We start from the raw sequence: 9,826 nt of genomic DNA on the forward strand, positions 1-9,826 counted from the left end.
AGGAGTCTGGCATGTACTGAAGACCAGCCGAGACATCCAGTCTCATGGACCAAACAACTACTGAATTCTTGGACCTTTGATTGGTAGACAGCCATTGTTAGACTAGCTGTTCCACAGCTGGTAAGCCATTCTTATAAGTCACACCCATGCATGCCCACACGAGTGAGTTCTGTTCCTCTAGAGAATCAAGACAAATAGGTATAAAAAGGAAGTTGAGGCAGAAATGCTGCAAGCTTAAGACTAGCCTGGGCTACATAGCAAGTTTAAGGTCAGCCACGGTGAGACCCTTTCTCAAAAACGAAACACCAGTAAGAAATCAGAAAGAAAATGAAAGTGAAATGAACTGATTTTCATCATCCAACACCAACATTTGGCCTGTCGACCTTTCATTTTTATAAATGTGTTGTCGGGCTGGTGAGATGGCTCAGCGGTTAAGAGCACTGACTGTTCTTCCAGAGGTCCTGAGTTCAAATCCCAGCAACCACATGGTGGCTCATAACCACCTGTAATGAGACCTGACACCTTCTTCTGGTGTGTCTGAAGACAGCTAGAGTGTACTTATGTATAATAATAAATAAATTCTTAAAAAAAATAAATGTGTTGTCATTTATAAGGAGATCTCTTCTTGGTATTATGCTATAGACATCTATTTCACTGTAGTCAGACGATCTGTTTGGCCCAGGTTCTCATTTGAGGCTTGGTTTGTTTTCAGTGCTGAGTTATGTGTCTGCTAGATCATCACAGGAATATTTCATGATGATTTGAACTTTCTCCACAAGGAGGCAGCAAGCAACCATGCTAAGATTTCTTAAACTTTAAGGAAGCCCATGCGCGTACACAGCTTACCCTGACCCTGTGGGCAGGCATTAATAGTAACATCCTCACTGGGAGTGTTGGCTTCAGGCTTTTAATCCCAGCATTAAGGAGGCAGAAGAGGGCAGATCTCTGTGTGTTTGAGGCCAGCCTGGTCTGCACAGTGAGTTCCTGGCCCCTGGAACCCCACAGTCGAATGATGTCTCATTTTTAAAACATTAATATTATCTCCTTTATATGGATAAGAAAACTGGAGATGGCAGAGTAAGTGTAGGGTATGGACTCCAGGATGCAATGTTGCCTTCTATCTGCATTTAATTCACTCCTAGGCACAGTACCGGGGACACTTTGGAGCATACAGGAATAAATAAGAAGATTCCCGTCCCTCGGCAGTCCTTATCAGGTGTGAGGACGAATTCATCCACAAATAGACCAGTGGTCACACAGCAGAATAAACAAGGGCCCAAGAAGGCAGGAAACTCACTCTGCCTTCAAGCTGCTGGTGATGCTGTGCACGGCGTTATCAAAGAGGGAAGATAAGAGCTAAGGGGTGCGTGACCGGTGACAGACACTGCTGAGACATAGAAGTGTCACGCTCTGTTTTACAGGGAAGAAAGCTGCTAGTCAGTATGGTTAAGAAATTGTACCAAAGCTAGCAAGTGGTTGAAATGCTTGCTGCTCTTCTAGAGGTCCTCAGTTCAGTTCTCAGCATCCGTGTCCAATGGCTCACAGCCTCCTATCACCCCAGCTCCAAGGGATTCAATACCCTCTTAGGCAGGCACCCAAAGGCATCATAAAAGACAGACAGACAGACACACAGACAGACACACACACACACACACACACAAGAATAAAAATTAAAACCTTAAAAGAGAGAAACTTGTATTGGCAGGCTTAAAGCCCCAGCTACCAAGAAGGCTGGGGCAGGAGCACAAGTTCAAAGCCCGCTTGGGCAAAAATGATGAAGATATCGTTGAGTGATAGAGGGATTGTCTAGCATGTATGAGGCTTGGAGGAACAAACGATGATAGGGAGGAAGGGAGTGAGGGAAGGAAGGAAGGAAAAAAGGAGACAAAAAGGGAGGGGTGATGACTAGGTTGTTGTGGCAAAATATTAGAATCTTTTTTTTTTCTTGAGATAGGATCTCATGTAGCCAAGGCTGGTTTGAACTTATTATATAGATGACCTGTGACTTCTACTCCTCCTGCCTCCACTTTCCAAGTACTAGAACTGCAGGTGTTGTGGTACCTCACTTGGCTCATGTCTTGTTGGGCAAGGCATGACAACTTTGGCAAACATGGACAAAGACAACTTTAAACACTCTGAGCAAGCATGGAGCTGACTGAGCGATATACCATTCAGAACTCACATCTTAATATGGATTTCCCAGGCCCACAAAAGATTGTGGCTGTGGACACAGAGCAAGGACAGACTTCGGGGGTCAGTGTGCCTAGGCAGGGGAGGAGTCTGAGGAAACAGTACTCCCAGGTCTGGTGGCACAGGCTGAGCACAGCAGGAAAACCAGGCAAACAAGAGCATTCCTCTGTATTTTGTTTGCAACTGAAGTAAATGACATCATGGGTGCTGTAAAAGATTAATCTGGTGCACTGTGTCATGGAACAGAGGCACCAGTTAGGGGGTTGTTAAAATAATCCTAGCCAAAGATAACTACAAAAGCAACGGAAGCCAAAGGGCATTGCTAGGACAAGCTTCCCCAGGGTCCCGAATCTCATTAGCTGTCAGGGAAGACAGAAGAGATGCCTGTGACTAAGGTCTCCCTGATAGGCAGCCAAGAGGATGTGAGTTAGACTCACTCACAGTGGCAGGACAGACACAGGCAGCTGGTAGTTTAGGCATGGTACCTGAACCACAAGATAAATGACCCAGGGAACTAGCCAGGTAAAACTTTTACTGAAGACTCATCAGGGGGGCTGAAGAAATGGCTCCCTGGTTAAGAGCACTGAGTGCTCGAGTTTCAAAGATCCTGAGTTCAAATCCCAGCAACCACATGGTGGCTCACAACCATCTGTAATGAGATCTGACGCCCTCTTCTGGTGTGTTGAAGAGAGCTACAGTGTAGTAATAAATAAATCTCTTTTTTTTCCATTTTTTATTAGGTATTTAGCTCATTTACATTCCCAATGCTATACCAAAAGTCCCCCATACCCACCCACCCCCAGTAATAAATAAATCTTAAAAAAAAAAAAAAACCTCATCAGGAAGCTGGGCGTGGTGGTACAGGCCTTTGATTTCTGAGTTCTAGGACAGCTTGGTTTAACAGAGCAAGCTCTAGAACAGCCAGGCTACACAGAGAAACCCTGTCTCAAAAAAAAAAAAAAAAAAAAAAAAAATCAGATTCAGCCAGGAGAGCCAGGCATATATCTGCTCTACCAGCTCCTGAGACACAGAGGCAGGACGTTAAAGAATTAAAGATCATCCTTAGCAGCACTATGAGTTCAAGGCTAGCCTGGGCTATAAGAGATGCTATTCCATATTGGTGGTGCACACCTTTAATCCCAGCACTCAGGAGGTAGAAGCAGGTAGACTTCTATGCGTTCAGCTTGGTCTACTGAGTTCCACGTTAGCCAGGGCTATAATGGTGAGACCCTGCCTCAAAAGAAAACCATAACCAGACAGGTTCAGCAAGGGGAACCAGGCATGGTGGTACAAGCTTGTAACCTCAGCGCTTGGAAGGCAGAGGCAGGAGGATGACAGGCCCACAGCCACCCCGTGCTTTAGCATTCTCCTTTCAAAACGGAACAAACAAAAACAAATGAAACCAAAACAACACAAATAAAGAAAAGATAAATAAGGTTATGTGCAGGCCTCTGTGAACTGCTATCCTGCCACTGGGTTTCTATCTTCAAGATACAAAATCAGTGGGCAGGGAAGATGGGTCAGGCCAAGCCTGAGGACCTGAGTTTAGTATGTGGCACCCTTGGTGGAAGGAAGAACTGAGTTTCACAAGTGGTCCTCAGATCTCAGATGTGGCAAATGTACACGTATACACACACACACACACACACACACACACACACACACACACACACACAGAGATAGGTTTTTTTTTGTTGTTGTTTTTTTTTTAAAGATGAGGTTTGATAGAATGTAGAAAGAATGGAAAAGACAGAGGCCTATTCCAAGTGTAAATGCATCGAGAAGTCTCTGGAATGTGGGGGGTGGGGTGGGGGAACCACAACACTCCTGCAGAGACACTGGCCAGCCAGCAGGATGAGTGCTTCGAAAGGCTGGCTTTCAGCACCTTTCAATTATGGCGCAATGCCTGTGTCCTTGGGAGGTCATGTCTCACCACGGAATTAGAGACGCTGTTTGTGCTGTTCTTTTCCCAAGTGGTAAATATCCTGATTTTCCGTCTAATTCTCGGGTTTAGACATGCCCTCCCTTTCCCAGAAATTCACTCCCCAGAGTTTTCCCCTGTGGTTTCCCACGTCCTCCCATTTCACCCTTCCAGTTCCAGCAATCTGCCATCCCTGTTCAAAACAATTCTTAGCCCAGCTCCCCTCTTTTTCTTCTTACTATGCAGCCCAGGCTGTGCTTGAATTTACTATTACAATGCCTCTGCCTCCTGAGCCTCAGGTTACAGGCCTGAGCCACCAAGTCTGCCTTCCAATCACTGTTTAAAAACCAATAAATCATTTTTGTCGTTATTGTTTGGTTTTGTGTTTGATTTTTCGAGACAGGGTTTCTCTGTGTAGCCCTGGCTGTCCTGGAACTGGATATTTAGAACCAGGCTGGCCTTGAACTCAGAGATCCTCCTGCCTCTGTCTCCCTAGAGCAGGTGAGTACCACTATCCATTTTTATCAGGTTCTGAGGATCAAACCCAGGGTCTTATGCATGCACTGTACCAACCGAGTCACATCCCCAGTGGCAATCCCAGTACAAACACAGACAGCTATCCTGGAGTCTCTGGTCTTTGATATTAAAGACCATGTGTCAGGTGAAACTTTGATCAAACAAATCCACTTCATGCTTTTTTGGTTTTGTTTTGTCAGCCTGCCTTTCTCTATAGCAGTGTCAACCATGTGCCTTTAAAGTTGGTAGGTTCCTTGGGAGCACTTTTACGCGGTTTCTCAAAGGATATCCAGCATGGATCTGCCAAATCTCAACTGTTCAGCAGAGGTACCGGGTTTCATGTCAATCCCGGCATCTCAGGGAATCCTCCAGGCACAGGAGCACAAGCGTGTAACGGAGAAGCTTGGTGTGGTGGCCTTGAGGTCACACAAAGCCATAAGGTAAGGACAAAAAGGACACACTACGTGGCAACGCACTCATCTCCTAAGTGATTCTGTCCTGAGTGATTGGCTATGGGGAGAAGTAAGTGATCGGCTGAACCAGACAGGACTCAGGTCCTGTGCTCTGTGTGTGTGTGTGTGTGTGTGTGGTGTTATACATTTGCGCCGAGCTGTGTGAAAGTCAGAAGACAACCTCAAGTGCTACTTTCCAAGTGTAGTTCACCTTCTTTTTCTTTTAAACAATTTTATATATATGTATTTTTTTTTTTTGGAGGGGAGTGCCCTGATCCATGTACACGAGACCATAATGCAGGTCAGAAGACTATGTCCACAAGTCAGTTCTCTCCTTTCGACATACAGGTTGGGAATCAAGCTCTCCTCAGATCTGTGGCAACGAGTGCCTTTACCCACTGAGCTGTCTTGCCAGCCCTCCCTTGTTTTGAAGCAAGGCCTAGATGAACTCTTCAAGATGGCTGGGCTGATGGTCAGTGAGCCCCAGGGATCTGCCTGTCTCTGCCTCTTCAGTGTTGGGACTGCAGATGTGGGCCACACACCCGTCTTTTTTTTTTTTTTTTTTTTTCATTTTGTGTGCATGCAAGTGCCTGGTGCCTACCAAACACAGAAGAGGGCATTGAGGATCCCCTGGAGCTGGAGTTAGAGACAGTTTGAGTTGCCCTGTGTGTACTGGGAACTGAACCTAGATTCTCTGCAAAAACAGGAACAGGAAGTGTTCTTAACTGCTGAGACATCTCTACAACCCCCACCCCCAGCTTTTAGAGAGAGAGAGAGAGTGAGAGAGAGAGAACGAGAGCACTCTAGGGATTGAACTCTGGTCTTCAAGCTTGCAAGACAAGCACTTTTCAGGCGCTAGCTCTTCCTGCCTCCCTCCAAGTGCTTTTGAAATCTCTCTTCTCATTTGATGTCACTATAGTGCTCTAATCATGGGGCTATTTGACCAAATAAAGAGGTAAGTCAACGTAATAGCCTTCAAGGGGCCACCTCTGACTCTTGAGGGCCTCCAGGGTTTGGGAAGCCCTAAGCAAGGCTGCAAGAGGAGCGGACGGAGGGCACTCTCCCCAAAGCCCTTTCAAGCCAGGTCTTTGAGCACCATAGGCTCCCAGCAGCCAGCCCTCCCAGTTTGTAAATTCTTGACCAGGAACCTCCTGTTCTCTCAAATTGCTCAAGTGGTGGAGGGGCCAATTTCCTGCGGTTTAATAAACAGGCTGTTTATAGCCAGGAGCAGTCACGGGGCAGCAACCAGCAGGGACAGGCCAGGAGGTCATGCTGCTCCTGGAGTCAGGCTCTTCATAAACACCCGCCCCTTCTCCAGTGAGCCTCCTGGGAGGGGACAGCTCTGAACACACGGCCCTTGCTGGGCAGAGCACCAAGAACCACACGTTTTCCTTCTTTTTACAATGTCTGCCTCTCTCCCTCTCCACTCTCCTGCCCATCCCCCTCCCTGCACCCCCTATCTTCTCTAGTGGACAAGGATGCCTTTCCAGAGGACCTGCACCTGGTACCTCTGAGTGGGCAATTGATCTTTCTGAGCTTCAGTTTTCTTGGTTCTCCTATTATCCTTCACCCTAACCTTCCCTCTAAGGAGAAATCCTTTCCCTTCCCTGCCTGTCTTCTCCAAACTTGTCCCCATTGCCACTGCTGGCCATGTTAAGCTGATTGCCCTTTTACTGCCTTGGGGGATGGACCAAAAAGCCAGGCTTCAAGCTCAAGACAACTGATTCTGATGGGGTCAGGCTGGCCTTGGCACGTTCCCACAAGGCCATGCCCTAGGGCTCTCTGCTTTTTAATAAACTGATCCTATCATCTGGAGGGTAGGTTGGGGTGGAGGAACAGTGTAGAACAGGAGGGCATAGATACTTTGCTTGTTGGCTTCTTCTGGACTTCTGTCTGGCTCTTCCATTGCCTTAACGGTAAGAAACTACCATGTGAATGGCAGGCAAGTCCCCTCCGTTGTCTGGACTACAAATGCAGGGCACAAAGTGAGCTCTCCAAGATGGAAGCCTGTTCTTCTTCTGTTATGATATAGTAGCTGAGGACTCCATCTTAGAGGGCTGAGGCCAGCCCTGTGAGCAACCTGAGGCTGATAAGACAATACAAAACACCGGCCTAGGATGTTGTCCCATGCCAGCAGAACTGAAGGTCCCCAGGAGCAGATGTAGCCTTTAAAAAGTTGCAGTCTTAAATCCATCCAAGGAGATTGTGGTTAGTTGCAGCTTTAATAAAATTTGGCTAATTAAAACTTGATAAGAGTTCAGGTGGTCTCTCCCGGTGGTCTCAAAGTCTGCAACAATGAAGAAGCACTCTAACCAAAAGCAAATTAAAGAAAGAAATGGTTTGTTTGTCTGATACTTCAGTTGATGATCCAACAATGAGTGATGTCAGGGTAAGAACTCAAGCAGGAACTTGAAGCAGAAATCAAGGAGGAAGGCTGCTTGATGCTTCACCCTGAGGGTCTAACTAACTTTCTTATACAACCCAGGCCCTCCTGCCTAAGGGTGGTGCTGCCCACAGTGAGCTGGGCTCTCCTGCATCAAAGATTAAGACAATCCTCCACAGGTATGGCCACAGGCCAATTTGATCTAGAAAATTCTTCAACTGAGGCTCCTTCTCAGATCAGTTATCTCAGTCTGTGTCAACTTGATGGACAGTTAAAGCTAACTAGGACAGATCCCATCTCCATTACCGAGAAGCCAGGTTTACTGAACCTCTCTATGCCTGCTTCCTTCATTGTAAATCAGCACCCAGCACTTAGGAGGTACAGTCAGGCAGAGTTTTGTGAGTTCAAGACTAGCACGGGTTATATAATAAGCACCAGGCTAGGCAGGGCTACATTAGGGACACTGTCACAAACAAATAAATATCCCCAAATTCTCCCCTTCCCCCAAAAAATGAGGACTGGAGAGATGGCTTAGTAGTTAAGAGCACTGGCTACCTTTTTCAAAAGGCTTGGAACCTCTCTAGAATGTTTGGTAAAGCCTTGACTTATGACTTTCTTTGGTCTATAACTAATGAACTCTCATGAAACTACTACTAAGGAGGGACATGTTACTTAGGGCAACTTGAATCTTAGCCAGAGCCATTCATATTGGCATAAGAATAAATTCTATCTTATTCTTGTTGAGCTGATAATTGTTTTGTGTCCACATAAAAACCATCATGGGCACTTATTTAGAGGCAGGGTCTTAGGTAGCTTAGGATAATACCTCCAATTTGAAGTGTAGCTGAGTGTGACCTTGAACTGCTGATCCACCTGTTTCTGCTAGAATAACAGGCAATGTGCCACCGTACTTGGTTTATATCATGCTTGGGATCAAACACAGGCTTTGTGCATGTCAGGCAAGCATCCTACCAACTGAACTACATCCTCAGCCCCGTCACCGTCATCTTGACCAGTCATAACCATGTAAATTGGAGGGACTGTATCCCACGTCCAGAGCCAAATCCTTCCTTGTGTTAGTTCTCGCTCAACACTGTGACAAAATACCTGGGAAACAGCTGTCTTAGTCACTGTTCCACTGCTGTGAAGAGACACCACGACCAAGGCAACTCTTAGGAAAGGAAGCATTTCATGGAGGCTTGCTTACAGTTTTGGAGACTGATCCCTTATCATTATGGCTGGAAGCAAGGTGGAAGGCCTGCAGGCATGGTGCTGAAGTAACTAAGAGTTACACCCTGATTGCAGGCAGAGAGAGAGAGAGAGAGAGAGAGAGAGAGAGAGAGAGAGAGAGAGAGAGAGACTAGGCTTGTCATCATGTTTTATTTTTTTAAAGATTTACGTATTTTATGTATATGAGTACACTGTAGCTGTCTTCAGACACACCAGAAGTGGGTATCGGCTCCCATTACAGATGGTTGTGAGCCACCATGTGTTTGCTGGGAATTGAACTCAGGATCTCTGGGAGAGCAAAAAGTAGTCAGTGCTCTTAACTGCTGAGCCATCTCTCCAGCCCCCTGGCATGGGTTTAAACCCTCAAAGCCCACCTCCCATCCCCAGTGACGCACCTCCTCCAAGACCACACCTAATCCTTCCCAAACTCCACTAGCTGGGAACCAAACATTCAAATATCTGAGCCTATGAGAGCCATTCTCATTCAAATACCACAGTGGCTCAAGAAAGGAAGGCATCATCTTAGCACACTGTTTCGGGGAGTCAGTCCAGGGTCACTAAGTCTCAAGCACTTGGGCAGAACGTCATGGTGGTGAGACTGTTGCAGAGCACAGCTGCTCACGTTATGGTCAACCAGGAAGCAGAGAACAAGACAGGAAACAGCTGGGGAGGACATTCCCAGCGATCCACTTCTTTCAGACAGATTCCGCTTTCTAAAGCTTCCAGAACCTCCCAAAATAGCACCATTAGCTAGGGACTAAGTGTTCAAAACTTGTGACCACTGGGGACATTCCAGATCAATCCATGGCAGTCCCCATGTAACGCACCAGCTTGGCCACTACAAAACCCCTTTTTTATAGACACGAGAAGATGAAACCACCAGACAGGAGATCCACTATTCTAAGAAGCCAGAACCAGTGTTTCTATGCCACACCTCGAGGCTTGAGTCCTGCCATGTCCTGCATACATCTTATATTTGTATAAGGGAGATGGCTCAGCAGAGAACAGCAATGGGCCAGCCTGGACTCCTGGGCATCTTCCTAACCTTCCCATAAGCCACCAGGAGAGAGACAAGACCCTGTATGAAAGCAGGTCCTGTCCTCTGGGGGACCCTACCTCTGAGCCATTTGTCCT

At 46.6% G+C, this 9,826-nt stretch overlaps 1 annotated feature.

The window, feature by feature from the left end:
- Positions 396 to 5,367: an enhancer, noted in NCBI's record as "VISTA enhancer mm1343". NCBI's record gives its function as "enhancer in: heart[4/4]" and the evidence as "EXISTENCE:transgenic organism evidence [ECO:0001131][PMID:17130149]".

The sequence above is a fragment of the Mus musculus genome, chromosome 11, assembly GCF_000001635.26.
Source record: "Mus musculus strain C57BL/6J chromosome 11, GRCm38.p6 C57BL/6J".
NCBI classification, from domain to species: Eukaryota; Metazoa; Chordata; class Mammalia; order Rodentia; family Muridae; genus Mus; species Mus musculus.